The sequence below is a fragment of the Ptiloglossa arizonensis genome, chromosome 1 (genome assembly GCF_051014685.1).
Source record: "Ptiloglossa arizonensis isolate GNS036 chromosome 1, iyPtiAriz1_principal, whole genome shotgun sequence".
Lineage (NCBI taxonomy): Eukaryota > Metazoa > Arthropoda > Insecta > Hymenoptera > Colletidae > Ptiloglossa > Ptiloglossa arizonensis.
This window is the reverse complement of record NC_135048.1, coordinates 28,244,817-28,271,968: the sequence shown is the minus strand read 5'-3', so window position 1 is coordinate 28,271,968 and position 27,152 is coordinate 28,244,817. Positions and strand designations below refer to the sequence as shown.

The following is a 27,152-nucleotide window of genomic DNA, read 5'->3' as shown; positions in this document are numbered from 1 at the left end:
GAAATTTTTTAGAAAGATTCTACTGCCTTGGACAAAGACACGGACGGAGAGATGCAACGAGTCTTCCGGGAGTCATACGTATCGACCACAGTGATTTTTCAAAATTTAGGACCAAGGTAGGTCTGGCCACCAGGATCCTTGAAATAAATGGCGAACAGACAATTTAAATGGAACGAGTGGGAACATCTATTAAGGAGATTTAAAAAATGTTCTTGCAGTGGGAATATATATATATATATATTTGTCGAGGTCTTCTTGTAGAAGTTTCATCGGGAAAGTGTACAACTTTTTATTAACGTTACAGGAGTGTTTCGTCGTGAAACAATATAGAAAAAATTCCACTACTATGTACCAAAATAATCCAGTACAAAATTTACCATTATTTTAAGTCCACGGTTAAATTCGAAAAATCATCTTTTTAAATCTTGCCACGCAAGTTCGTAATTACTGAATCATGCCCTTGGGTGCTCTTGAAAATGACAAAAATTAAATCGACCGTTTTAATGCAAAATTCAGGAAAACGATTCTTATCTAACACAGTTTTTTTTCTCCGACATTTCCGTCCACGAAACAATGCAAAACACACGTACACATATATGTCTACCACAAAGCGAATGGGCGAACGCCTCGGGTTTCCATTTTTGGCTCCAACGCCGAAATAAAAGTATTCTTCTAATCTAACCGTAGAATTAAAAAAGTATTACCGTAAATGAAACACAATTTGTTATTCCGAGCGAAAAAAATAATCATCCCACAGATTACGCACGACGGAGAATCAACCGACAATTTGATTCGGATCACGGGACTGACTCTTGGAATATAATTCTCCGTGGTTTCATTCCCTCAAACTGTGTCGTTTCTCGTGCTTTACCATCGCATTTTTACGGGCCGTCGGATGCTGGACAAAATTAGAAACCAACGCTCCCGCTTCGATCGACCGTGTTCGTCGCAACCCCACGGCGACCCATTCGTTCGTTCCTGCTACTCGTTTCTTAGAAATTGCTCTCCTTCACCGCTCGACTCGCCATCGAGGAACGGATCATCGAAACACGGTAGAGACAAAGATACCGACGAGTGTCGTAAACAACCGCGACCCTGACACGGAGAGTTGCTTCTCTTAGCGAGAAATCGTGTGTACACGCGTTTCGGCTCGTTCTGGACGACGGCCAGGATATTCTGTGATTCGAGGGCTTACGCAGCCGCGGGTGCACCAACCTTAATTAATTCGCCAGTTTCGATCCGTCGCCCGGACTTGCGAAGGACCCTCTAATCTTTCTTCCCGTTGCGTTGGTACGGAACGGAAGGGACAGCAATGGATCGTTCCGCGAACAAAGTGAAAACGTTGAAAGAATTCAACGAAAATTTACGAGTTTAAATCCCCTCGTGGGCTCCGATCATTTATTTACGAGAAATATATCTACCCGTTACAAAGGGATTAATGCGTGGAATGTTATTTATTTACGCGGAATATGCCTACTCGTTGCAAAGGAAATAATTTTCTATGGTGTTATGGTGTTTTATTTATTTATGCGAAATATATCTACCTATTACAAAGGGACTAATGATGTACGTGTAATTTTTTATTTATTTATACGAAATATACCTAACCATTGTAAAGGGAATATTGTTACATATTATAATGTCTTATGTTTTACTAATGTTCCACTGAGTATTTCGCTAAATGAAAATGGGTTGCTGGTTAATTGACAACTGACGAGCTATTTGGCAGTTGTTCTCGAGATTTCAAAGGGATGCGTTCTATTCCAAATGAGCCAAAATTCTTAGTACAAACGGGACCAGGGATTCTTTGACTGAAAATATGACGAAAATGTGGAATAACAAAATTGCAACGGAGGTTCCATTCTTTTAAAAAAACAAGTAAAACTTCAATGTAATCGGTAACAGTGTAACGAACGTAAAATATCTCGTACAAATAACACTAACATTTTCTCTCGTCCGATACATTCTACGAGCGGAATATTTTGTTAAAGAGTCACTCGATACCAAAGTTGCTCGTAACATTGCAAAAGGGGTTAATACCCTCACAGTGTCCGATTACAATAACTTAACAACCGCTTCCTCCTATCGTGAATGTATTTACATAGCGAGACGTTTGTCCACGTTTTACCACATTAGAAATTTTCTTTCACGTCCCCTCTAGGGGTGGACTGGTTCGGATAACACTAGCCAGGAAACGTTCTCTAGCCGGCTTGATCGCCGAGTTTACTTTCGCCGACGGCGTCTTTGCACTTCACCCTTCGGATAATACGTTTCCCGCTAGGGGATTATTCGCGAGCATGGACTTACTCGTTCGAATCCGGAGGATTTGCCAGCGTCCAGAGAACCGAGAGGAACTCGACCATAGGGCCGGCCACGTTTCCGTTCTCGGTGTCGCCACGAATCATCGAGTATATCGCGCGACTTATCTTCGCGCCGATGTCTCGTTCTCGCGACGGACGTTCTTCTCTCCTCGCTCGAATCGAGAGTGTACGACGCCAGATAGGAAAAGTTGGAGAGGATTTGCCCCGCGAACGGCTTAATCGCATTAACCCCCTTCTCTAAACAGTCGAATTAGTTCTAAACCGCGTAGCAACGCGCGCAGATGCTGCCAACGCGACAGACTCGTTCTCTCTGTCGCTAGCTCCTCTCCCCCCACCCCTTCACTAACGATTCGTATCCACGGGTTACGAGTAGACGTTCGAGAGTTCGGGGGAGGCCTCGAAAAGTCTGCAGACGTACCGGAGGAAGTCGTTCGCCCGCGCGCGTCTACGACCAGACGAAGATTTAACTATGTTTCCTGCGCGGCGCAAAGGCGAGCGCGTAGCGTAATTTTGTTATCTTCTCGCGTCGGAGACTCGCAGCCTCGACGCTCGCGGTTGAATCGAAGCGATTTGCGTAATAACGACGCGTAGCGAGTCTTCGTCGGGTTCTTCGAGCCGTGAATTTTAATACCGTCTTTGAATAAATGAGATATTTAAACGCGGTAAATTGAACGTTATCGATCGAAACCTGCTCGTCTTTGGAATGATAAAATGTAGCGTGTCTTTTATCTTGAAAGAGAGAAGAATCTTTGGAGTTGAAGAGTATAATGTCGTTTAACGTCGAGAAAAGAAGAATCTTTGGAGTTGAAAAGTATAATGTCGTTTACCGTCGAGAAAAGAAGAATCTTTAGAACGGTAAAATATGATATGTATTTTATTCCGAGAAAGAGAAGAATGTTCAAAATAGTAAAATATAATATATACGTTATTATCCTGAGTAAGAAAAGGATCTCTAGAGTGATAAAATATACCTTTTATCCTAAAAGAATTTTTGTCTTGGAATTTTTTCTATTTTAGAAGAATATTTCTTTTTACACCGAAAGACATATTTTATCACCTCAAAGAACTATTCCGAAGAAAAGAATTTTCTTTTTCTTTTTTAGGATAGATGAGATATAGTAGGATTCCCGTATCCGTAGGGGATTGATTCAAGCCCCCTGGCGGATACACGAAACCGCAGATAGAAGTGATATATACTGCACATGCTGCACATACCTACGGTAAGGTTTAATCTATAAATTGGGCACGATAAGACACCAACCACACTACCTAATATCTTTAATGAAACGTTGGAAGTAGAAACGGAGAAAATTTCTAGATAGAAGAAACTTCTTATCCGTTGAGTAAGAATTTGAATTTAAATTATAGAATTAATTATTTATTAACAAATATACATACGAAACTTTTCAATCGAATAAATATATATAATTTCATTCCGATAAAATATTGTCCTGATTAAAATATTGACATTTTAACCCTTTCGCTCCGGCGGGCGTATATATACGCCCTCCAAGAATGACCATTCATATACGAAGAGCGTATATATACGTTCATACAATATATACTTTTATTTCATACTTTACACGAGATACTTTTGTTAATCGAGTATCCGGCATCGAAAAAAAAAATCAAGTTCGAAAATGTGTCGTTTGTAGTAAACGCGGAAAAAGACGCGAGTCGAGGTACTATTGTTAACAATGTGATATCGGCTTATGCGTGGTTCCATGCTTTAAACTTTATCGTACCAAACTTGATTATTAATATTGTGTTTGGCTTTAAGTACTTTAGCAATTTCGTTACATTGTATTAAAAAATATTATACGAGCATTATAATATAATATATAAAAAAATAAATTATAATTATAAAGTTTTATATTTTATAAAGTAAAATGATATTACCAAATATAATAAATATCATTGTGAAATTTCGAGAACAAGAATAAAAATAATCCAAAATTAATCTTTGTAGCATTCTACTTACTTCGTAGCATTCCGTACCTCAGTGTCAACTACTTAATAATGCGTTCCGTTCACAGCTATCACATTTTGTCACAAGCGTTCCGTAGCGAAAGGATTAAGAACACCATAAGTCGTCTCATCTCAACTGGTAAAAATTTCGAGACATTTGGGTAGCTTTGGCTATTTCACTGTCCAAGAAATGAAACAACGCAAACGTAAAATTTCCTCCTCGAATAGTCCTAAGAAACTCGTGCAAAAGTAATTTTACGAACAAGTGAAACTCGAAGGCGAAACTGGCCGGGGAATCCTTGACGGAGATCTAAGTAAGGCGCGTTTCTCTGCCAACGTTAAGTTCGACCTTTGCCTCGAACCAGTCTTCTCGAAAGAATAAGTTAAACGAGCCAGAGTAGCAATCAAAGGCTTCTTTTCCCTAGACGCAATTCGAGGCTGACCTCCCGTAGCCCAGCGAGCAATTAACAGCACCGACCTCGTCCTTGGCACCGTTTCGTCACCGAACGTAACCGCGTACGGACATTTTCTTCAACGGAAGCTTCTCCCGTAGTCGATGACGACGACGACGACGAGAAACCGGTGAAAATTCCGTGGACGGTTCGTGAAACATTTCAAACGTCTCTTTAAACGTGGAACGACGGCGCGAGGGAAGAGGCACGGGCCCGGTTTATTTTCGTCGACGAGTCTCGGCTCCTCGGGGAGATACGATTAAGAAAGTTCCGTCGATAAATTCCGTGGAATCGTTGGAATCCGTGTGTCCTCGCGAGTATTCGAAACACGCGAACTCCTCGAAGCGTCTGGACCCCGGCCAGATCCATCGCGGACGAATCGTCGCTATTCGAACGTTCGAGTCGAGCGATTCGAGAAGCGGACGCGACTTTCCTGGAATGCAACCTCGATGGAAGGATCACGCTTATCAATTTCTTGGGAAATCCCCCGGCCCGGGGGGGAAACGATGCCTTCGATCGAGTTGCCCGCGCCAACAACGCGGACGGGGGCGTATATAGCTTTCCAGTCACATCGGTCCGGTGACGCGAATGGTAGAGAAATTTTCTCAACCGGATGGAAATTTCAAAGGAACGAAAATCGAACTTTTTGTACGTTACTCGTTGAATCACAGAGTGGAATATTTCACAGAGTCGATTTTGAACGAAAAATCAAAATTCACCGATTCCAACGGTTCGGATTGCGAGAGAGACGCCTGGGTCAGATCGGACCCGTAACTTTATCTTGTTCGAAGGATTTTATTATTTTATTGTACTTGAACATTTTTGAGCTTGCAATTCTTTGTGTTAGAGCTACCAATGGTGTATTTCTGTTTGTATTAGATTATATATGTATATTTGTAAGTAAAGAGGAAGGGGAAAATTTATGAATACAACACTTCTCTATTTTAATAATTGTCACCGGATATTATTGACAAAGACACTGTTAATAATCGAACAATTTTCAAGAGAAGTTTAAAACAGATCGAATCAACCCCCTTTGGTGGTTCTAGGGTTAAGATGGATCAAAAAAGTCTCTCGTACAATTGTCATCTATTGTTCGGAAAGTGATTTCGTTTTCCAAAATGGAGATTAATATATAATTTAATGAAATATTTATCCACTCTAAAAAAATCGTGTATCGTTCTCACCAAAAAAAAAAAAATCGAAATGACTTTCTGAACAACCTGATATATTGTACGCGACGGTTACGAATCGTACACGATTTTTTCGAGCCGAATAGAAACGGGTCGATTTTGAGGTAAATTGCTATGACGTTCCGTCAGACTTCCTCCGACACGATAGTGTGAAAACGAGATGACGCGAGAACTCGTTGGCACAATATTCGTATCGAACAACAGAGAATACATCCTGTTCCAAATATGTTTTGATGTGGCCGTACTCTCCTGGCCGGGCGCGAGGCAACTCGCTCGTGAATTTAAATGAAACATTAATCAGGATACGTCAGGGGAAATGGCAGAAGGCGTCGGTCGGTCCCTTCCCTCTAGTTTGTCGACGCACCCTCTTTCGGAATGGCTAATTCGAACGAGCTACCCTCGTCGCGCTCGTCGCTACCAAAAATAATCCAATCGGTCTATTCTTCGCGGCACGATGGTCTGCTTCTCCCAATTGCCGCTCAAAACAAAAGCGCAACGTTGGCGCGCATTTGCTCTCAAAATGTCTCGAGACGGATAGAAAGTCCGAGTGTCTCGTAACGCGATAACGTCCGAACGTGGACTATCAAAAATGAACACTCGGGTTATTGCATATGGAGAAAAAAAAGAATTTTTCAAATAGACAGTTTTTCCATGCATTTTCTTCGACACGCTCGTATCAATTTTTTCTGACCCTTTTCGGTAGTAATGTACATACGATATTCATCTAACATTTCATGGAATATAATGGAATGTAAAAAATAGAATGTTACGAAAAAAAAAATGCAGAGTAGAAATTTAGAAAAGATTAGAAGCTAATGGTCGTGAATAATAAGATTGTATAACATTATTTGTATGTAATGTCAATGTAACTTTACATAGATGTAGTAAATAATTATTGCAATTTATCGTACTGATAAATTATTGTAGCTTCCTTACAAGAATCTGTATCAGTTTCTAATGTCTATAATTAATATAGGTTATGTCAGTGAAAATAAAGTGATCGAAACGTTGAAAAGAATACCTGGCAAGACTTTCCTTTATAATAGCTGCAAAATATGCAGATATACTAAATAATAATTATGATTGAACTGAATTTGCCTTTACAACGACCTGTATCAATTCTTGTTGCCTAAAGTGAACAATAGCCATGTGGGTGCAGATAAATTGGTTGAAACGTCGAAGAAAATTTACTTTATAATAAGCGGACCATCAGAGGCGCGCGATCTCTGTCCGACCATCGATCGTTTGTCGCACCTCGCGTCTCCGAGAATTCACTCTATGTCGCAACGATCAAATAAAGTTTCGAGGACCAACTGAATTCTCGATGGACGACACCGTGTCGGTTGGCCCCGTAAGCATTTCGACGGATCGAATCGGGTCAATTGCAATTGCAATCGTAATAACGCTGCCGCCAATGGACGAGTCGACGGGGGTCACGTTACGACAAGGCGACGGTTGGTTCGCATTCTTTCGCCAGCTTCGATTTCCACGAACGGTGAGCCTTCAACGAAACGGTGGATTTCGCGAGAAGCGCTTCACCGAACGATTTTTTGCCGCCCCCTTTTATCATCGGCGAGCCATGGAAATTATTTCAGTCATTGTTAGACTCGAACGAACTGCATCCGTACAAAACTGTGAAGCTTTTATGCACATTTACTTAAAAATAATTTTCCATCGCTTGTGACCAACGCCATGATAAATTGTACACGTTCTATTCCTTTCGATTCGAGAACGAGATGGGTAGGGCTCGAAAAGCATCGATTTTTCGATCAATAATCGTACCCGGTTCCACAGATACAAAGGGGTGTAATTTTTGTTAAAACTTTTTTTCTTCAATATCCCTCACCCTTCTCGCAGCTGCACATTGAAAAGGAAAAATTTGCATATTTTTCAAGGGTTGATTTAACCCCCTCAGATTGTATTACGGCACCGGTGCTACGTTTAGAGCGAACCGCGATCAACGTAGTAGCTAAATACCGCTCGGATAGATAAAAATTCACTCGTTCCCGTTTCGTGGAAATATTCTCTTCGCGTCTCCGTCGCGTCGATCGGAATCGTCGTTCCGCGTCGTGGGTCCCGTATCTGGTTCGATCGTGAATGGACCGCTGAACACGATCTCGGGCCGTGAAGAGAAATCGCGCGCAGGGATTCCCTTTACGGGGAGAACTCTCGCGCCACCTTTCTCACGAACGAGATATTCGCGCCGAGGGGGACGAAGAAGGGCCGATGCGGCGCGACGCGACACGGCGCGTCGCGAACAAAAGGATTACACCGCGGATAAGAAAGTATCGAACGCACCGTGAGAATTCACGGCTGCGTCCCCGCGCGAACAAAAATTCGAAAGTTAAAAGTATCGGGCGGCTGGCTGTCTGTTTCGTTTGAAGCATTCGTCGGTTCTCGAGGAGAGTCGCCCGCGAGACTACGCTACGGCGGTTCGTCGTTCAACTTTTCCAGAGAGAAGTTCCAAGTCGGCTAGCGCGTTTAACCTCTCGCACTTTGCGGCTACCGTCCTCGTCCCTTTGCTCTCTCCTCCCTTTCTCTGCGTCCATGCTCGCTCCGGTACGCACAAACGCCACCCCTACACGCGATACTTCCGCGGACAAACGATATTGCACGCCGACTCACGCCCTCGGGTAAAAGTCCCCTCTCAGCCGCCCTGTTTCATCGAAACGCGTCGATCGTTTTGCGTAAAGATACCGCACGTTTGCGGTTCGTCCGAAACGTCTATTAAAATTTTTGTTCTCGCACGTCGAGATGTCCAAGCTGACGGAGAAAAAAATAAATAGAGCGCAAATTTTGTAAAATGATCTCGGGCGTGATTAGTTTAAATATTGGCAAACGAAAATAAATGTGGCGTGAATTTTGTAAAATCTTATCTTCAGTTTCGTTTAAATATTGACGAAAGAAAATAAATAATGTAACATTGCTTCAATGCAGCCAACCCGTCGACTTGAGTAACGAACGGTCCTAGGTACGAGAGGCAAGATACGAACTAATGAAAATTAAAATTTGTATATTCCTCGTTATATCCACACGAGTATATCGCAAATCGATTGGCGAGGATTTCCCGATTAAAACGAGTACAAACACGACTACAATCGGACTATTTTTAACCAATGTTCATTTTTTAAAAATTTCACAGTAGATGTAATCGAAAGTAGTCCGAATACGGTCGTGTTTGGTCTCATTTTTATCGGGAGAACCTGGCCGATTCGTTGGTAATGATTTCGTTACCAGTTATCAGGGATGAAATTGTTTCAATTATCCGGGGGTTATCGTGTTCACAAGTTAGTTCCCTTCGCGTACGAAAGAACGGTTTCAAAGCGTGGCAAACATCTAACATGTAAGTAGGGGGGATAAAATGCGAGAGTACGCGCGCGAGTACCTCTCGAAACTTTCTATCGAGGTATCCGGTGACCGGAGACGGAAGCGCGTCCCACCGTGAAGAGAGCGCGCTCGCTCTTTGCTTCCTGAAACGGTGAATCGAGTTTCGCGCTGAACCCGATTTGGCGACTCGTTTCGAAGCAAACACCCATTTTAGAATTGACGAGAGAACTTCGTGAACGAACGGCGAGCGCCTGGCGAAAGCTCGCGCTGAAATCTGCATCCGTAACCCTCCACGGTTTAGCGTTGATTCCCTGCTTTTCTCCGCTTTCAATCGTCCAATTTAAAATGGCTTTCAATTTTACCCTTTTATATTATTATTATTCCCGTTTACAGTAGTGGTACCGCTAACATTATTATTCTTATCGTCTGTATTCTCGGTAAACCTATTTATACTGTATGTATATACGAGAAAAATTAGCAAAATTATGTTTGAGACGAAAATAAGAAATACTTCAATGGTTTATTTCCTGCAAAATGAAATACTTGGTATTTCAAACAAGCTTTGAAATAACAGTATTATCGTTTTCGTGACGGAATGTTTATTCATCGTTCGCAAATAAAAAGTTAATAACTTTTTAATGCACGAAGCATACAAAATTTACGTTTTATTTTTGGTCACCGAATATACTAGCAAAGTTTGTATAGGAACCTGTTGGACGCGCTGTATATTGTGATTATACATAAATCATTACCACATCGTGTATCTGAAGTTTGCACGTACGATAGGCGATGAGTATGCAAAATATTAATGAAGCGTATTTGTTATGCTAATTTCTCCACTTCCTTAAATCATTATCATTATTTTAACGATGCAAAGAGATTTGTAATTTCATCTATTAAGAGACCATGGATCACGTCGCTTATTTTCAAGAGTATTTCGTCCTACCGTTATTTCAAATGTGAAATTATTTTCAAACCTTATTTCACCAAATACAATAATTACAATTGAATTTCAAAAATGAAATGACAACGAAATAATATTTAAAATGGTATTTCAAATGACGATATTTCAAAAGTACACGAGTAACGTAAATGCTTCATGTTTGTATAATGAAAAAAGCTGTAAATCAATTATAGAATATCGAGCCGCGGAGAATTCGATATCTATTTCGTTTATTCCGTGAGAAAATCTCAAAGTTCGAAATTTGGAAAACGTATAGGTTATGTAATGATAATGGCTCGTCCGGGATGGGTGCGTGTGCAGAGAACTTCGGGAGGCGCGTAAAGATTACACAGGAACCGACGAAAATTCAACGTTCGCTCCGCTTTAACCTATGTTTACACTTTTGTCCGCAAAAGAAAAAGAAATAAAAGGGTGACCGTATTTTGTGCTTTGCTACATCAACGAATCTGTAACTCCAGTTACATACATCTGTGTTCACCAAGGTAAAACATATGTAAGAGTTAGCTAAAATTTTTGATTCTGAAACTATATCGTGCGAGTACAAAAACTCACAGAAAACTCAAATTGCAGATCGGAGTCTAAAGCGAATTCTTGAAACAGCGAACTTCGCCTCGCAGCGTCTTCTCTCTAACCGTCAAACATAAAAATTCTATTACATCAAAACTGATAAAACCCTTTGTCGTAACTCGATATCTCTGTTAACGTACAATGTCAAACGTACACGCTCGAACGTTCGAAATCCTTCCGACAACGTACAAGTTTCTGTGTTCGTAGCTTCGAAAGAATCGCAATCGCGAACCCATGTTCGGACAACATCGTTTGACCGGTACGTGGCCATATGTTGGAAAACGGGTTACGATACATCGACAGAAAAAATATACGAAACGTCCCGAAGCAGGATACCACGGCTCGAGTGGCGAACGAATCCGTCCGAGACGCGGAAGAAAGTGCGTGTATAGGGATAACGGGTAAGAAAGGCGGAACGCTTTTTACGTACCTCCTTTTCCATCGAACGTCATCCCCCATCGGTTTCGACCTCTCCTCGCGTAGGTTGGGACTCGACGATCTCGAGATCTCGAGCACGATGCACGTCACAGATACATGTATGTCTGAACTTTCGCACTTGTCGCGTTCATGGGCACACGGACGCGTGGATACGAGGTAGTGTAGTCGACAACTAGGAAGAGAATACCGTGTCGGGACACTGCGACCGGCACGCGAGAAGTTGACGCGACGCGGCGCGCAGCAGCGCGACGAAGAGAGAGCGAACCAGACGTCCTACCCGTTCGGCCGTTCGAGTGAGACTGAGCGCCGTCGAGTACGCACCCTTATTGGGCGGACACGTTGCAGGGCCGTAGACGGAAGGGGTGCTTCCCCCATACTCCGTACCTGCCACCATTCTCTTCGCTCCTCTTTCCGGCCGATACGGCGTATCCCAGGAGAATATCGACACGAACGGCCGTACCCGTTGCACAGGAATATATATACCGTGCCACGAATTACTGGATTTTTGCCCTCTCGTTCGAACGATAGAGGGGGAGGATTCTGACACGCGGTAAATGCTTTTCTATTGCCCGTCGAGTGCGACGAACGGCGAAACTGATTCAAACGTGGTCGGGCGAACTGACGACCGATATTAATTGTCGGTCGCTTCAAATTGATCGTGCTCGACGTTTGCCGCGACTATTGGTTAGCATTTATAGCGTTCCCGGGACACTTAAAAGACACGGTTGAGTAGCTCGCGCAAATTGTTGCCGCGGCGTGCGATCGCCGCTGCGTCCAGTGCGACGGGAAGGTTCGAGTTTCGTCGATGCTCGTGATCTCCGTTGCTTTCGAAACGATTGATAATAATTATTAAACGAATGTAGAAAGCGTACCTGTAACTATCGAATGAAACGGACTAGCGTAACGACACGATACGGCAACAGACATTATTTTGAACATAACCTCGAAGGTATTAACGATCGAAGACGAAATAGAAGGAAACGATGGAAAGGGGCGGATCTGAGACGGATTGCGCGAAGTGTTCGACGAGAGATCGCAGCGGTGGGTTTAAGAGCAAAGTTGGTCGTAAGGTGGCGCAATTTCCGTGGGGGAAAGAGAGTTTAGTAAGTAATCTACTCGAAGGTAACGCGTTCATCGACGTTGACACAGACTCATCCGAGCCAAACGATCTTGCTCTTTTAGATACGTCCCTGTAAGAGTGGCTGAACGGGGACACCCTTCGACAACGCAGGCTGGCCGGATCCAATCGAGGGGATTTTAGAGAATTCCCTTCCTCCTCGAGTGTCACCGTGGAAAGGACCGGGCCTTACTATTTCACGGTGTACATATTTTTCTAGCCCTGTCAGCGCCGAGGAGACACGTGGCCACGCGCTCGGGGATTCCATTTAGGCGGAGAGTCGGGGGATAGGTTCGGTCGCCGGAAGCTTACAAAATTAATCTTTCCACCGTTGAATTAATTAGCGGTTGGAAAAGCTTCTTTGCTGGAATTAATTTCGAAATTCCTTTCGTATAATAATACGCGTAAATACTTGTTACGCGGAAGATGGAAAAGTAAGCACCCAATATCGTATCATTGAATCGCGTATCTACCAATAATATCGTAACACGTGACCGAACGACCAAACGGTCGAATCGCGTCGAAATTCGCGCGTTCCCTCGAACCACGCGGTTACGGATAATTGTTTCGTCAGTCTTCGACGTTGTTTTCGTGCAACGTTTCCTTTCGATACCTTCGACGAACGAAACGTATAGAAGTAACGATGGAGGTCTTCCGCTTTCATCCTACCGAATGAATACCGTTCCGCAGCGCGAACAAAACGAAAAAATTATCGATCGCGCGAACGAATGCCTCCTGGGTTTCTCGCATTTGCATGCTCGACTTCGCCATTCAGGTGGACCGACTATTCGAACGTCTGGCACTCGACGCCGTGTCAATTTTCGGTCGATCTCTCTCTCGACCCCGTAAGCTTCCTTTAATCTCTCACCGATAGTTGTGACAGAAAGAAGATTGGGGAGAGGGATAAAAAAAATATTAAAAAAAAAAAAGAAAAAAAAATAGAAAAATCCGTGGACTCCACGGAGACGATAATTACGTACCTCTCGCCCGTGGACGTCGCTGTATTATCCGTAGCTGAGTTGGCAACGTTTCAACTCTGGATATACGCCAGGATAAATATCAATTTTATGACATCCGTGGATCCTTTCTATTTGGTTTGGCAATTCCGCCGCCGGCTTACGTTGCAGTCAGCCTACATCACCGAAGTACACGCGCTCTTGCTCGCGGATACCAGCTTCGCGATGCCTGGCCAGACTCGTCGGTTCGCCAGCCGATTCCGGAGCATCATCCGCCTCCTCGAATCGATTAGAGCCGATACAGCTCGCACGGGGATAGCCCACGGATGCTTTTTTCTCCGTTTCTGCAACCGTGCGAGAAAGTTTCGTCGACGTAGACGGTTCGCGAATGTCTTTTAGGAGGATCGTATATCACGCGTTAAAGAAACGGAGAATGGCGTACGGTGGTACGGGTACCGGAATTGCTCCCTGGAAACTATTCTGTACGCGAGCGGATTAAAAATTGAATAAATTTCACGGAGAGGTTCAAATATGGAGGATACTAATTGAATGGACTGTTTGGTCGTGTAGATTGCACCGATGGTGTGTTGACTAAAATTTTCAGTCGAGTATACAATATTGATGGAATGTTGACTATGACTTTCCGTCGAGTAGATATCGTCGATGGAGTGTTGACTATAACTTTCCGTCGAGTAGATATCATCGATGGAGTGTTGACTAAAATTTTCGGTCAAGTAGATACCATCGATGGAGTGTTGACTAAAATATTCAGTCGAGTAGATATCATCGATGGAGTGTTGACTAAAACTTTGGGTCGAGTAGATATCATTGATGATGTGTTAATTAAAATTTTTCGGTCAAGTAGTAGTCATTGGTGACGTACGACTCGATTAGATTCAGTTCGGCTGAGTAGATATCACTGATGATGCTCGAGACTCGACTAAACTGTTCCATTGAGTAGAAATTATTGATGGTGGTCGATTCGATTAAATTCTTTAATTGAGTAGATATCAGTGATGATGCTCAACTCGACTAAATTTCCATTGAGTAGAAATTATCGATGATGCTCGACTAAACTATCCCATTCTTTAAAAATCATTGATGCTACTTCACTCGACTAAACTCTTCAGTTGAGTAGATATCGGTAATAATACTCGACTCGACTAAACTTCCATTGAGTAGAAATCATCGATAATGCTCGATTAAACTATCCCATTCATTAAAAATCATTGATGGTGCTTCACTCGATTAAACTCTTCAGTTGAGTAGATATCGGTAATATTACTAGACTCGACTAAACTTCCATTGAGTAGAAAACATCGATGATACTCGAGTCGACTAAATTATTCAATTGAGTAGAATCACTGACGATGCTCGACTCGACTAACCTGTCGTGCGACTAGCAGACGACAGTATACCTATGCCTGACTTAAATCTACCACCTACGGTCGGTACTTTTATACCCGATCGACAACCCGATCGATCCCCGGCAAGATTTATTGATTTCAAAAAAAAAAAATCGTCCAACCAGGTTGGACGTTACGAGGACGTAACAGCTGCAATTTCCAGCGATGGTTTCAACCGGCGTTCAAAGCCCGACGTTTCCATCGCTTTTCCGATTCCGTTTCAATTACGGTACGCCCTTATCCGCGCATGCCGGTCGCCCGTAGAAACTGAAGGAACGAACGATTTTTCAAGCGGCGTTTCCACGAACGTACCCCTCGGGAGGGCTCGGGACGAAACGAAACGTCGACAGCATCGACCGTTCGCGATTCAATTAAGCTCGAGTGTAACGCGATAATCGAACGTAACTTGCAATTTCGTTTCATCCGCAAAGTTGTCGACGAACGATCGATTCACTCTTTTAATTACGCCAATTTCCCCCTCCCCTCACCCACGAAGCTTAAAGATCGAAAATCGGCACGGCCAATTATCTTCGACCGAGGGTCGGTGGAGAATTTTCCCTCGAAAACGATCGAACCCCTACCGTTCGAAGAGAACACTAAAATGTGATACCACATCGACGATAAAAACTATTTTCCATTGAAATTTATTTTCAATTACGTGTAATTAAAAATAACCCGTATCGAGTCGCGTTCCTGTTCATTTTTCCGCGACGATGCAACACCAAAACTTTCCAGTCGCTTTGAAGTTCTGCCAGCGGGTTTTTAATTTCGCGAGACGAAGTAGCGCGGACACTGTCGGGGATGATTCGGTTTCTTTAATCCCGCGCTAAAACTCTATCTTTAAGCGAGGAATGGTATCGCTGCGGGGAATCCAGCGACTCCGGTGCATCGACGAGACATCTTGAACGGTTCGATTACAGCGGATTCCAGACTGTCCGGTTCTTTGTCGTGTCCGAGAATTAGACAAGAAGAGGCACCAGACGACAACGACGACGATGATGAGGCAGAAGAAGGGAGCGAAAACCGGAAACGCCCGGTGGTAGTAGGTGTCGAAGGTAGGGCTGGCGCGGAGCGACACACCCACGAGGAACGCGCGCTATCGCACGAGAAAAATATTCCTACGGGAACGTTGTAGCGATCATACGGGGGAGGGGGGAGGGGAGGAGAAGAGGGAAGATAATAACAATTGCCGTAATGCAAACGATCGCATAAAGGCGTAATACGCCCAAGTTGGCCGTGTCCCGGCTCAGTGTCTCTCAAACTTTTCTAATCGCGTCGATGATCCTCGTACAGAGACCCCCCTCCCCTTCCCCTTCGTCCCGTAAGATAACACCAACCCTCGTACAGGACAGGCCATATTTTACCGAGTTCGAAAATTATTCCAACGTGTGATTTTAACGCGCAATTAAAATAATTGCGAGCGCCGTGTTTTAGCGATAATGTGTTTATTCAAGGTGGTCGTCGGACCTCCCGGAGCACGTGATTCCAATTATGCTGCACTCTCGCCTCCTGCGCGCTTATATACCGGGTTCCGGTTACATTCTATTTTTGCACCTATTCGTACAATACGTCGTGCACGTACAGTGGGCGATCAAATTATTACGAATGCTTCTTACGAAACTATTACTTGCTCGAAGTTTGGTCGAGAGTGGAATCGACAATACCTTGAGTAAGATACGAAGATTTTTTAACAAATTTATCGTTGTATTCGTAATAACATTTTACGATTATTTTTATGTTTTTATAATAAAAATATATATTTATATGAATATTTGATTGTACTCACACTACTTGAGAAAGATACTGTGATTTTTTAACACATTTATCGTTGTATTTGTAATAACATCTTACGATTATTTTAAAGTTTTTATAATAAAAAAATATATCTATTGTACATGATTATTTGATTGTACTCACAATATTGCATCTGTATGCAATAAACGTCTATTGATCGTGAAAGTTATATCAATCACAATCCAGAAATTCTTTTAAGTAAAATTTGTAAAGACTTTTACAAACACACGTTTTTAACATTTTCTATGATTCTATTTGGTAATATAAATAATGGCAAAATGACCACCAAATAAAAAAGACTAAAAACGAACAAGTCATGATCTTTTCAAACTCTGTTGCAAAAATATCAAAATCGTACAGAGATGAAATAACATAACCAAATTTCGCAAAAATTGATATATTTTTCGAGCTTAAAAATAATTCTAAATTGTCGCTTCGGAATAGGTGCATTTTCGATCCCATTCTTGACTGTACTTCGAACAAGTGACACAATCAAAGTGTTCGCGAAGATGCAATTACCAAAAAATGTGAGTGAAAAATCAATTTTCAATTTAACGATCCACGAGTGGAATATTGCAGGCTAATTTGGATCGTTCAACGAGTAGAACGATCGTTGCGATATTTTACAATTGTCGAGTAAGAGCGCGAACGAAACCAGCCACGTGAGACCACGCGGAAAGGGTTAACGGATCGGTCGTGTTCGTCGGCCAAGTTTCGTGGACGCAGGGCGCGGTAATTGGTGGTCACCGGCGTTATCTTCGCGCGGTTTGAAGGAGCTCGGCACATTTAACGGTCAATTGACTCTCCTCTGTCCTTCTCGTTCTTCTTTTTGCTCGTACGGAAGACCGGTTCGGACGTATTTGCGAGCGGCGAGGGCGCGCACCGTGCCGCGAGTACACGCGGCCCTTGCACCTCTACCGGGCACAAAACGGTGCCCGTTCGCTTGCCGGAACAATGTATGGTTCGTTTCATGGCTCGTTAACGCGCCGTAACACTGATTCGCGTGTGCGTTTTGTCGCGCTCGGTTGAGCCCCGTTTAACGAGTAACCAACGCACTTGCGCTCTTGAGCCGCTTTCGCGACCTTCCTCCTCGTGGTAACACACAAAATCTTCCGCGAACGGATTCGTATCGGGCCAACGAACGATGCTCCACGACGTCTCGCGAACCCCTGGACCAGTGCTTCTCAAACTTTTTCGAGGTTAGGTCTCGTCGCGGCATCTCTGTTTGGACCCCGGTTTCTTGTATCGAACGTATACCCCGATGATGGGATAAAGTTACCATTAGGTTGTTCGGAGAGCCGTTCCGTTTTCCAAAATGGAGAATATATAATTTGATAAAATATTTATACACTATAGAAAAATCGTGTTTCATTTTTACCAAAAAAAAAAGTCATTTCGTCTTTTTTTAGTGAAAATGAAACACGATTTTCTTAGGGTGTATAAACATTTTATTAAATTATATATTATTAAAATTATAAAAGTCATTTTGTTTTTTTTTTGGTGAAAATGAAACACGATTTTTTTCGAGTGTATAAACATTTTATTAAATTATATATTCGCCATTTTGGAAAACGAAACGACTTTCCGAACAACCCGATAGAATTTTTTTTTTTTTTTTTAAATTGTAACTTTTGACGGAGAACGGTCTTATTATATACGCGTGTCAAAAGTAAAATACGTACTTTTTTACAACCCATTGGAAAATACGGCAAACAAGATTCTTTGCAATAAAACAAAAATTGTAATATATATGTTTGTAAACATCTGATATGTGTGTGTGTGTGTGTAAACATTATGATCGATGTAATGTTCAAATATTCAAACGCTCGTGGAATAAAAATGTTAATTTACCCTTTTACTTCTTTGTCGCGCAAATGTAAAGACGTGTACAAATACGTGTACAATTTCGGTTTTGCAAATTTCGTTACGTTCGTTCAATTTTTATGACCTTCGAGCTACTTCGAAGCTGAAATCGTTGACTTAATTTACAATTACGCGCAATTTTTAAACTACCCGTTCAACTGCAAAATGTGGGGCCAAACACGGGTACGGTGAGTCGAAATCGACAGGGTTGGTTTCCGTTTGAAATTAATACTCCAAGGCCAAACGCCTACACCTTTGATCGAGCGGTGCGTGTCTTTCGTCGTTGGACCCCTTTGATTGCAACGTTCCGGGAGTCCCCGAGCGCGACCGAATCCACGTTTGCGTCGGTGCAGGGAAGAAGAAAAATGGAAAAAGAAAAAAAAAAGGGGTAGCGAGTCCTTTAGGAAACCGCGCCCTTGCTTATTTACTCCTTTCGAATCTTCAGGCAAACACCCTTTACCCCGTTCGCTAGCGACGCCCTCGAACTCAGCCGCCCGCCGGTTGTTCTCTTTTTTCTCGCGACTAGTCACGCGTGTCTTCCTTCTTCGTTCGCTCTCTCCTTCGTTTCGTGTGGGTAGGGACGACGCGTGGACGCGGGGCTCGCGGGGGGTACCGACGCGGGGGGGGCTGTCCGCGCAGCCAGTCGAATTCGCTCAAACGAGCATCGTCGCGTAATTCACCGTGAAACTCGCGCGAGGAGATCCCGTCGCGGTGACATTGCGCACGCGTTTCGAATTCAAGTGCGCGTTAAGATCGTGCGAGTGCCGTTGAATTAATCAGGAGCCTTTCCACGAGCAAATCTCTCGCAGCGGGTGGAAAAGAAAACCGCTCCTCTTATTCGTCTCCTTCCCCTTCTCTTTCTCTTTCTCTTCCCCCCACCCCCGCCGCTGTTTCAAACATTCCGAGCTTTCCGCAATCGGAATTGTGGTCGCGCTCGAGTATGACGGATGCCACGGGATACCGTGAGAGAATTCGTCGTTTACTTGAGTCACGTTCCCGAGTTTGACGGGGTAACTCGCGTACCCAATAAATTGTTCCTTCGTCGCTCGGTGACCGATGACAACGGCGTACGATCGATACCCCCGTGGTCTACCGGTAATAAATAAAATTTTCCCATGGGCCGTCGGAAACGATCGTCCTTTCGGAAAAAATTGAATAATTTGGTTTTAGGGGGAGATCACGACAACCTTGACCTTTGCGTACATTGTACCGAGGGAATTATTTCGAACGACTTTTTTCACTTTGGAACAATTGGCGGTTGGTTTTATTTCACGAGGTATTGTCTCGGTTCTGAATTCCGCGTTTTGTACTCTGCTTGGTTAATATCGTGCGATTAAGGGTAGTTTTGTAGTATTCAGGTTTTATGAATTAGGTTTAAATTTGAATGGTCTTCTTTTCGAAGCTCGACAAGGACGCGAATAAAAAATTATTTCGTTTAAAAATTAATTATTTTTATAAATATAAATAATTTCTTTTTTCGAAAAAAAATTTCGTTACGTAATTATTGATGCTATGAACGCATATAATTGTTATTTCGCGTGTCGATCAAACTGGTGTTAACTAAGCTGACGATAAAACACTAACTAAATCTAGATCTAATTCATAAAAGTTAACAATACCAAAATTAATACTATTCCAAAGGTTAACGTTTTGTTATTCTCGCACCCCCTTCACAACGGACAAATTATTTCAACGTGTAGCTTAACATCCTCCGTACTGATTAATTACAGCAATAACTTTCAACAAGCATCTCGTTAACTAAAAGCACCACCAATTTTTCTAGAGGAAAAAATGATTCAAAATGGTGTCTTTGACAACGTGTACGAAGATGAAGAGCATTCTTTCAGAAACAATTCTCCGCTAAATAAATACCAAAAATCGTAGCAATAAATCGTCTGAGAATTTTAATCAACGACCTTGTCGACGCTCAAAATGTTAAACAGTTATTTTACGGATACGACGTTGAATTTTTTTTCCTTTTAGAACGAACCACGTGACGCGAGCTTGCACGCTTTAAACTGATCTCGATAGCCTCTCGACATGGAGTGTAAACGATAGACTCGATCTTCACGGGTTCGCTTCGTGTAATATTAATTTCATACTTATGTAAGTATGTTTATACCGAGGATCGCTCCGAATACGTAAGCCGGTTTGATAAAAAATTAAATAGAAAAATGATTTATTATATCGACAAGTATACTCTTTGGTATTGAATCGGCCAACTGAATATTGTAAATAATGTGTCACAGATAATGCGACACCGTTCGTGCTTTATTTGTTTACACGGATACGAAATAGAAAATTATCGCTGTCATATACACGTGACATTGGTCGCTCGCGAGAATCGTACGCGTCAGATACGGGTGACGCACGGTAGCGAACGTGTTAACGTTTCCAAGTGCCATGTAACGAGGATCACGCATACCCGTCGCATTTACGTACACTCTTACGCGCTCAATAATACATTATTAGCGTTTAATAACGGTATCTACGATCTTGCCGGTAATCCACGACAATCAATTTTCTTCCGCTCTGTATAATCACGGAGAAATCAAATGCATACATATTTGCGAGAAAAGTAGATTTCGTATCGATTCATTTCTAACGACCCTTACCCATTTCGTTACATTCGTATCATTATATTTTCCTACAGGGAGCAAGGTTAATCGAACGACTATCCGAACGAGTCGCCTATTTAAACCACGTGTACAACAATATTTACATTTTGAATTTAAGAACCGTGATATCGATAATATTCAAACACGGTTCGACGCAGATAAAAATAATCCAAGATACAAAATTATGAACAACGATGATACGACTTTATCCATTCTTAACAAAAACGATGATAAAAATGGTGACACGAACGAAGACACGACGGAATTTACCAGTCAGTGTTGATGTTTGAAATTTAACGTTGTATAAAAACGATTAAACATCTTTTTTATAATATTCTACTCTCTTTGTATAGGTACTCTTTTACGTAATGTACATCCATATTTGGGAAAATTGTCTCGCCTTCGATCGTTTTAGGACGTATTCGCAGATTCGCTCCTTCCGGACGGATTATCCCGAAAACCGCTATTCCGAACGGATTTGTTCGGATTTGTTCCCGATTGGTTCGAATAATTGACGTTCCGCCTTATTCTATTTCTCCTCAAGAAGCTGGCGATTTTAATCGCGTGAATTCGATAAATAAAATTAAAATAAATTTTTACCGACGGAACGCGGTACGTTCGTTCGCGAGTCGTATTTTCTTCGAATATGGAGGGGGAGGGGGTGAGAACCGTGAGAAGCTCGAAGGCGCGCGTCGAATCCATCCAGACGCACCATTGTTGCGAGGAAACCCGTTTTACGTTAGAACGACGAAGTAATTTGGACAGTCACCGAAGAAAAAGCAATTGTCAGTCTGGAAGTTCGGCCCGACCCTCGTTTCGAGCCGATTCTGTACTCGAGCGTTTCGAGTGAAATCGAACGAACGTGCAATCGACGGTCGAAATCGATTTTACTTTCAATCGCGCTGTCGTCGAAATTCTATCGCGAGAAATCACCTCCCCAACGTTCTTCGGGAAGTGCCACTCTGTTGCGGGTTCATGGTGCACTCGCTCACTCTCGCTCACTCTCTCTCTTTCTCCCTCTATGCCACGACCGCGTCCATAGCTCGTTATTTATCCTCAAAGGCCTTCCACGAGCACCCTTTGTCCTCTGTTTTGCTTACAAACGAAACGATTGTTCTTTATCTGCAGCGAGAGCGTCGGTGTACGTATATACTCGGGGCGGTGTCGCTCGTTTTGGTGAAAGTATCTCGAGAAGACTTCGTTTCGCTCGTTTCCTCCGCAACGCCGAGGAGGAAAATATTTTCGCGAGAACGGGATCACTGATAAAGTCTTATCACCGTTAAGACACGATGCTGCTCGAACCTTGAAAATCGCTCTCGTCACGTTATGCAAATTAAATATAAATGTTTACACGGTATAATCTAAATTCACGAGTCTCGTTATTTATTCGGGCGAATAGTTTCCTTTCGGTTCGCTGGTTATTGTGACTTCACGATCACGATGTTCGTTCTCGCGAATACTTTCGTCGATCATAGTTTTATTTATAAGGGAAAAATACGGTAACGCACGGTTAACTTTCGTAAGATTTGGGAACCGGCAAGTTTCGCGTGCAGGGGAGCGTGTTTTTCCTAGAACTGAACACGAACGTTTCTCGACGAAGAGAGGAAATGGTTGTAACAGGACGAAGCGAGATAGATATAGTACATCGAACACCGACGCTCGAGACTCGGCGCTTTAAAAAGATGCCGTTATGGTAGAAAAAATAATCCTGCAATATACATTTTACCGCCCGTAGTTTTCGTGCTATCGTTCTAAAAATTGTATTGATGTATTCTTCGGGTTCTTCCGATTAAAATAACCCCAAACACGACATAAATCGAATTACTTTTAATTGACTCGATTATATTCAATATTACATGATATGTAACATGTCTTTCCTTTTCTCCTGGGTAAGGTTTAATCAAGCACCAGACACACAGTGAAAGGAATTGGGGGAAAGAATGAGTCATGGAAAGTTAACCATGTATTTTTGTGTATGCTTTGTGTTCAAGTTTATGAAATCTGCTAACGCAATTAATTTAATATTCTGTTCTCTATACAGTATTCGGGTAATTGAACACTAATGCAATGAATCGCTTAAATACATCGAGAAACATCATTTGGTTGTATTTGGATGTTGTTGCCCGAGAGTGAATGATAAGTAACGCGAACACGACGATGGTTCATTACTGTACCCTGAAAATCCATGGCAACGATGAATACTCCTATTAGCGAGCGCGATTCTGCTTGTATCCCGTTCGTTAGCCCTATCTCACTGGTTCCGTTCGCCGCGGTGTCTTCAATATTTACAAATTTTATGATAAAATGGAAACCATCAAAAAGCCGCCCCTGTGGCGCAATCGGTAGCGCGTTCGGCTCTAAACCGTAAGGTTGGTGGTTCGAGCCCACCCGGGGGCAAACAATTTTTTTATAAAAAAAATTCTCGATCCAAAATTTATAACGCGATATTGTACGCTTCGCGCGCTGCTGCATTCGATTCTTCCTGATAAGTTTCTCGCAAAATTGTAACAAACATGTACCGCTGATGTTGCAAAATTTCTTTTTCCTAGAAACAAATGGAGATCACATTTTTTTCCGCTTTTATCCTGCCTTTTATAACGCTTGAACAAAAACTGTTTCCTGTGGCCTTTGAAATGTAACAGTTTATTGTTGGTACTCATAGCAAAAAGAATTTAAAAAAAAAAATTTCTTGGAAAATTTTTCCCTTCCAGTGACTTCCAGGGATAATGTGTTTAAAATCTAAAGAGCTGATGTAAAATATGAAAAAGAGATGCAAGAAGTTTTTTAAAATTTAATAAAATGGATGGAAAAAAGAAGTAAAAAAGAAATCGCCCAACGTGGGGCTCGAACCCACGACCCTGAGATTAAGAGTCTCATGCTCTACCGACTGAGCTAGCCGGGCTGATATATTCTGCATTTTTTATTATTGTGGAATCGCGGTTGTCAAATGGGAACATAGAAAAAGAAACGTAGAAAAATACTTTTGCTAAAGTTTTTATCGATGTTTTCAACAGAAAGATTCTCGGAAGTGAATTTAAATCTCGAGACCCGCTACTTTGTAAAATATTTGCTGTTCATTAATTATCGATTATTATCAATTTTCAGTAATCATTTTTACGATATTTATACTTTAATACATTCGATACGGTTTAAAGTATTCGATCGTATCATATATAACTAAATTTTCGGAATATACATAACGAAATGTGCATTACGAGTACCAGATAGATTAAAACAGAAATATATTCTAAACTGAGTATTTTATGTTTTTAATCTCGCCGGTGCTCGACATAACCTAGTACACCATGACGGTTCCGATACCTGATGCACTTAAATGCTATGCAGCACTTACTATGTCTATCGTGAATGTAAATTCGCATCCCAGGAAGAAAGTAACTGTCGTATAAAAATAAGTATTGCACGCATAAGGCATTGTTCTCGGGTTAGTTTTCGAGATGCTATACGTACCGCGACGTAAGCACGGTAAACTCTTAAGGCAATTTACGTAGTTTACGAGGCTTTCTATCTAACGACTGGCTAAAGCGAGTAACCTACCAAAGTACTGTAAAGTCCAGTCAATTTTTTTACGATAAGGTACGCGAGTACATGAAAACATTATTCGAGGTGTAAAGAATATTTTACGATCGTAGATATAAAAGGACGGAATTTTTAGAAATATCAAACGAAACTTACGTTAAAAGTGTGTACTTCTCTTCTTGGCGATATAACATTAGACGCAAGATGAATCACTCGATGTGTATTTCTTTTTTAAGACTGTGCTAAAAACTTGAAATAGGTTTTTGTATACAGTCCTCTTGAAATCGGCTGAAAGGTAATCCTTCGGCAAAGGACATCGTTCGTCGATGACCGATTCTTTGGGACTGTTATATCTCAGAGGTCGGGCCATGTGTTTACATTGTAGTTCGAGCCCAGCATTTCGCCCTCCCTCCAAACACTTGACCAACGAGCGATCGGTTTATATATGTTTCAGCGTCCAAGTTCTTTTGGCAGTTTATATTCCGTCACAGTGCAGGAAGGACGACTTTCAACTTTCTCAGTGAAAAAGTCTATGATCACTAAACCATTGCTACAAATTTCGACAATTGAAATCTAATATCTCCTGAATATGTCAATGTACTTTTAATGTGCAGGCGGATAAACCACGCAGGACGAAAATAACTAAAATCTCGAAAACAATTGCTATGAAGGAAGAAGTCACGAAATACGATACGTGGTGTAAAAAATGTTTCCAACATATTCATCATGATCAATATCAGTAAAATAAACATTCTTCATTTTCTTCAGTTTCAAAAAAAAGTAATCTCTAGAAATTATAATTCGATAAAGAATCATTTTTTGAAGAAAGAGCTGAAAATGTAATATAATATAAATATCTGCCTTAAATTTTACTGTGTCAGTTTCGATCGAGATCCGCATTTGTGTCGAGTGTCGCGTAGTTCGTAGTTCAAAAGTTACGATTTGTGTGACAAATAAGCAAAGATATGGAAATTCTGTCTGTAGTGCACCACCATACGGTTTTTTTTTAGATAGAATGGTTCGTAAAGTCGTAAATTTTGGACGCCAAATGTATGTACCTTCGGGCAAGACTGACTGGAAAACTTTTTTAAGCAGTTTCTTGCTGACCACGCGGACGTGTACACGCATAATGTTTTTCCCTCTTCGAAAGAAACGTAAAATTCGCACAATTTTAACAAGTTTAAATGACATTTGTGACGAGATATGTAGAAATTTAAGTGATTCTAAAATTATGAAACGAAGTGTAAAGTGCAAAAAGGATAAAAAATCATATAAAACGGAAGTATGTGAAAAAGTGACAACAAACAAAGAAAAACGATGGCTCCAGTTGATCATGTATCCTTGCAAAAGAGAAGCGTTCTCCCTCCCCACTTTATCTCTTTTCTTCTTGCTTCGCGACATGTGACGCTAAAATTGGAAGTAACTAATAATACTCATTATTTTTCATCGGGGTAAATGATTACTAGATTGTTTTTTCATATATTCACCATACACACATGCACGCGCGCACATAGGGCATTGTTCATTTATTATCTGTACTATTTTAATACAGATATAAAGAAAAAGGGACTTAAGATAATAGTAAAAAACATTTGAAGCAAATCTACACAAAATTTTACATTAAATTCTTGGTATAATTGGTATAGTAGCCTGTATAATGCTTATTATAATTCGTTCGTCACAAGTCCTCGATAGTATAGTGGTCAGTATCTCCGCCTGTCACGCGGAAGACCGGGGTTCGATTCCCCGTCGGGGAGGATAGAGAGCGACATTTCTCTAATATTTTTGTTACTTTTACCATTATTTTCTGCTATTTTATTATTTTTTACTTTTCTCTTTTATGCTTATCTGTGCAGTATAGATCTTTATGTATTTTTGAAATCATTATTCCGCAAGATTAAGTTGAACAATATTTTTACCTTTTCCACGTTTAAGGATACTTTTTATAGTTTTTAATGATTCGTCATATATTTTATGAGCTTTACCAGATTTGTAATAGCGACAAAAAGTGTTGATTGAGAAGTGTGATTCTTGTCTAGGAGACCGAGACTCGATTCTTCGTCAAAAGATTCACTTTTTATTATTTATAATCCTTGAATACTTTTTATCATAAATTTAGTAGGAAACTTGAATTAATGTCGTTTTTTTTTATATATATATATAGACAAACATTTTAACTGCTTTAAATGTATTTCATTCAATAATGGTTCTTTATAAAACATACCTAATGAACATTGTATAACTTCATAAGTTTCTAATTGGAAATAAGAAAAAAAAACAGGGCAATTTGAATTTCTAATTAAAATGTGTCTCTTCAGGATTCAATGAGGTTGTTTTGTTTTCTGGAAAGCATTATTGTGAAAATATTTTTCTGTTTAAATCATTTCTCGTAAATTCTCCGATTAAAGGTTCGAATTTAACAAATTATAAAAAAAAAGTTACATCGACGAGGATGGGATTCGAACCCACGCGTGCAGAGCACATTGGATTAGCAGTCCAACGCCTTAACCACTCGGCCACCTCGTCTTCGTGTGAATTTTGACTCCAATATACCGAACATATTGCGTTTCAACCTGTTTGAGAAAAATATCATTTGCCAAAATATGTAAAAAGTATCGATCGCAAAGATTC

At 41.4% G+C, this 27,152-nt stretch overlaps 1 protein-coding gene and 3 non-coding genes across 4 annotated transcripts in view; 1 reads left to right on the top strand and 3 right to left on the bottom strand.

Moving 5' to 3' along the window:
• The window catches only part of LOC143154712 (uncharacterized), a 50,972-nt gene extending 39,477 nt beyond the window's left edge, over positions 1-11,495 (bottom strand). The window contains 1 exon segment of the mRNA XM_076326648.1: positions 11,223-11,495. The gene's annotated coding sequence lies outside the window, so the exon portion shown is untranslated.
• A 12,318-nt stretch (positions 11,496-23,813) lies between these two features.
• On the bottom strand, positions 23,814-23,886 carry Trnak-cuu (transfer RNA lysine (anticodon CUU)). Its single transcript has one exon. It is a non-coding gene; the product is annotated as a tRNA-Lys (tRNA).
• Positions 23,887-26,206: 2,320 nt separating this feature from the next.
• Trnad-guc (transfer RNA aspartic acid (anticodon GUC)) lies at positions 26,207-26,278 on the top strand. The gene has a single exon. It is a non-coding gene; the product is annotated as a tRNA-Asp (tRNA).
• Positions 26,279-26,965: 687 nt separating this feature from the next.
• Trnas-gcu (transfer RNA serine (anticodon GCU)) lies at positions 26,966-27,047 on the bottom strand. The gene has a single exon. It is a non-coding gene; the product is annotated as a tRNA-Ser (tRNA).
• Between the last annotated feature and the right edge of the window lie 105 nt (positions 27,048-27,152).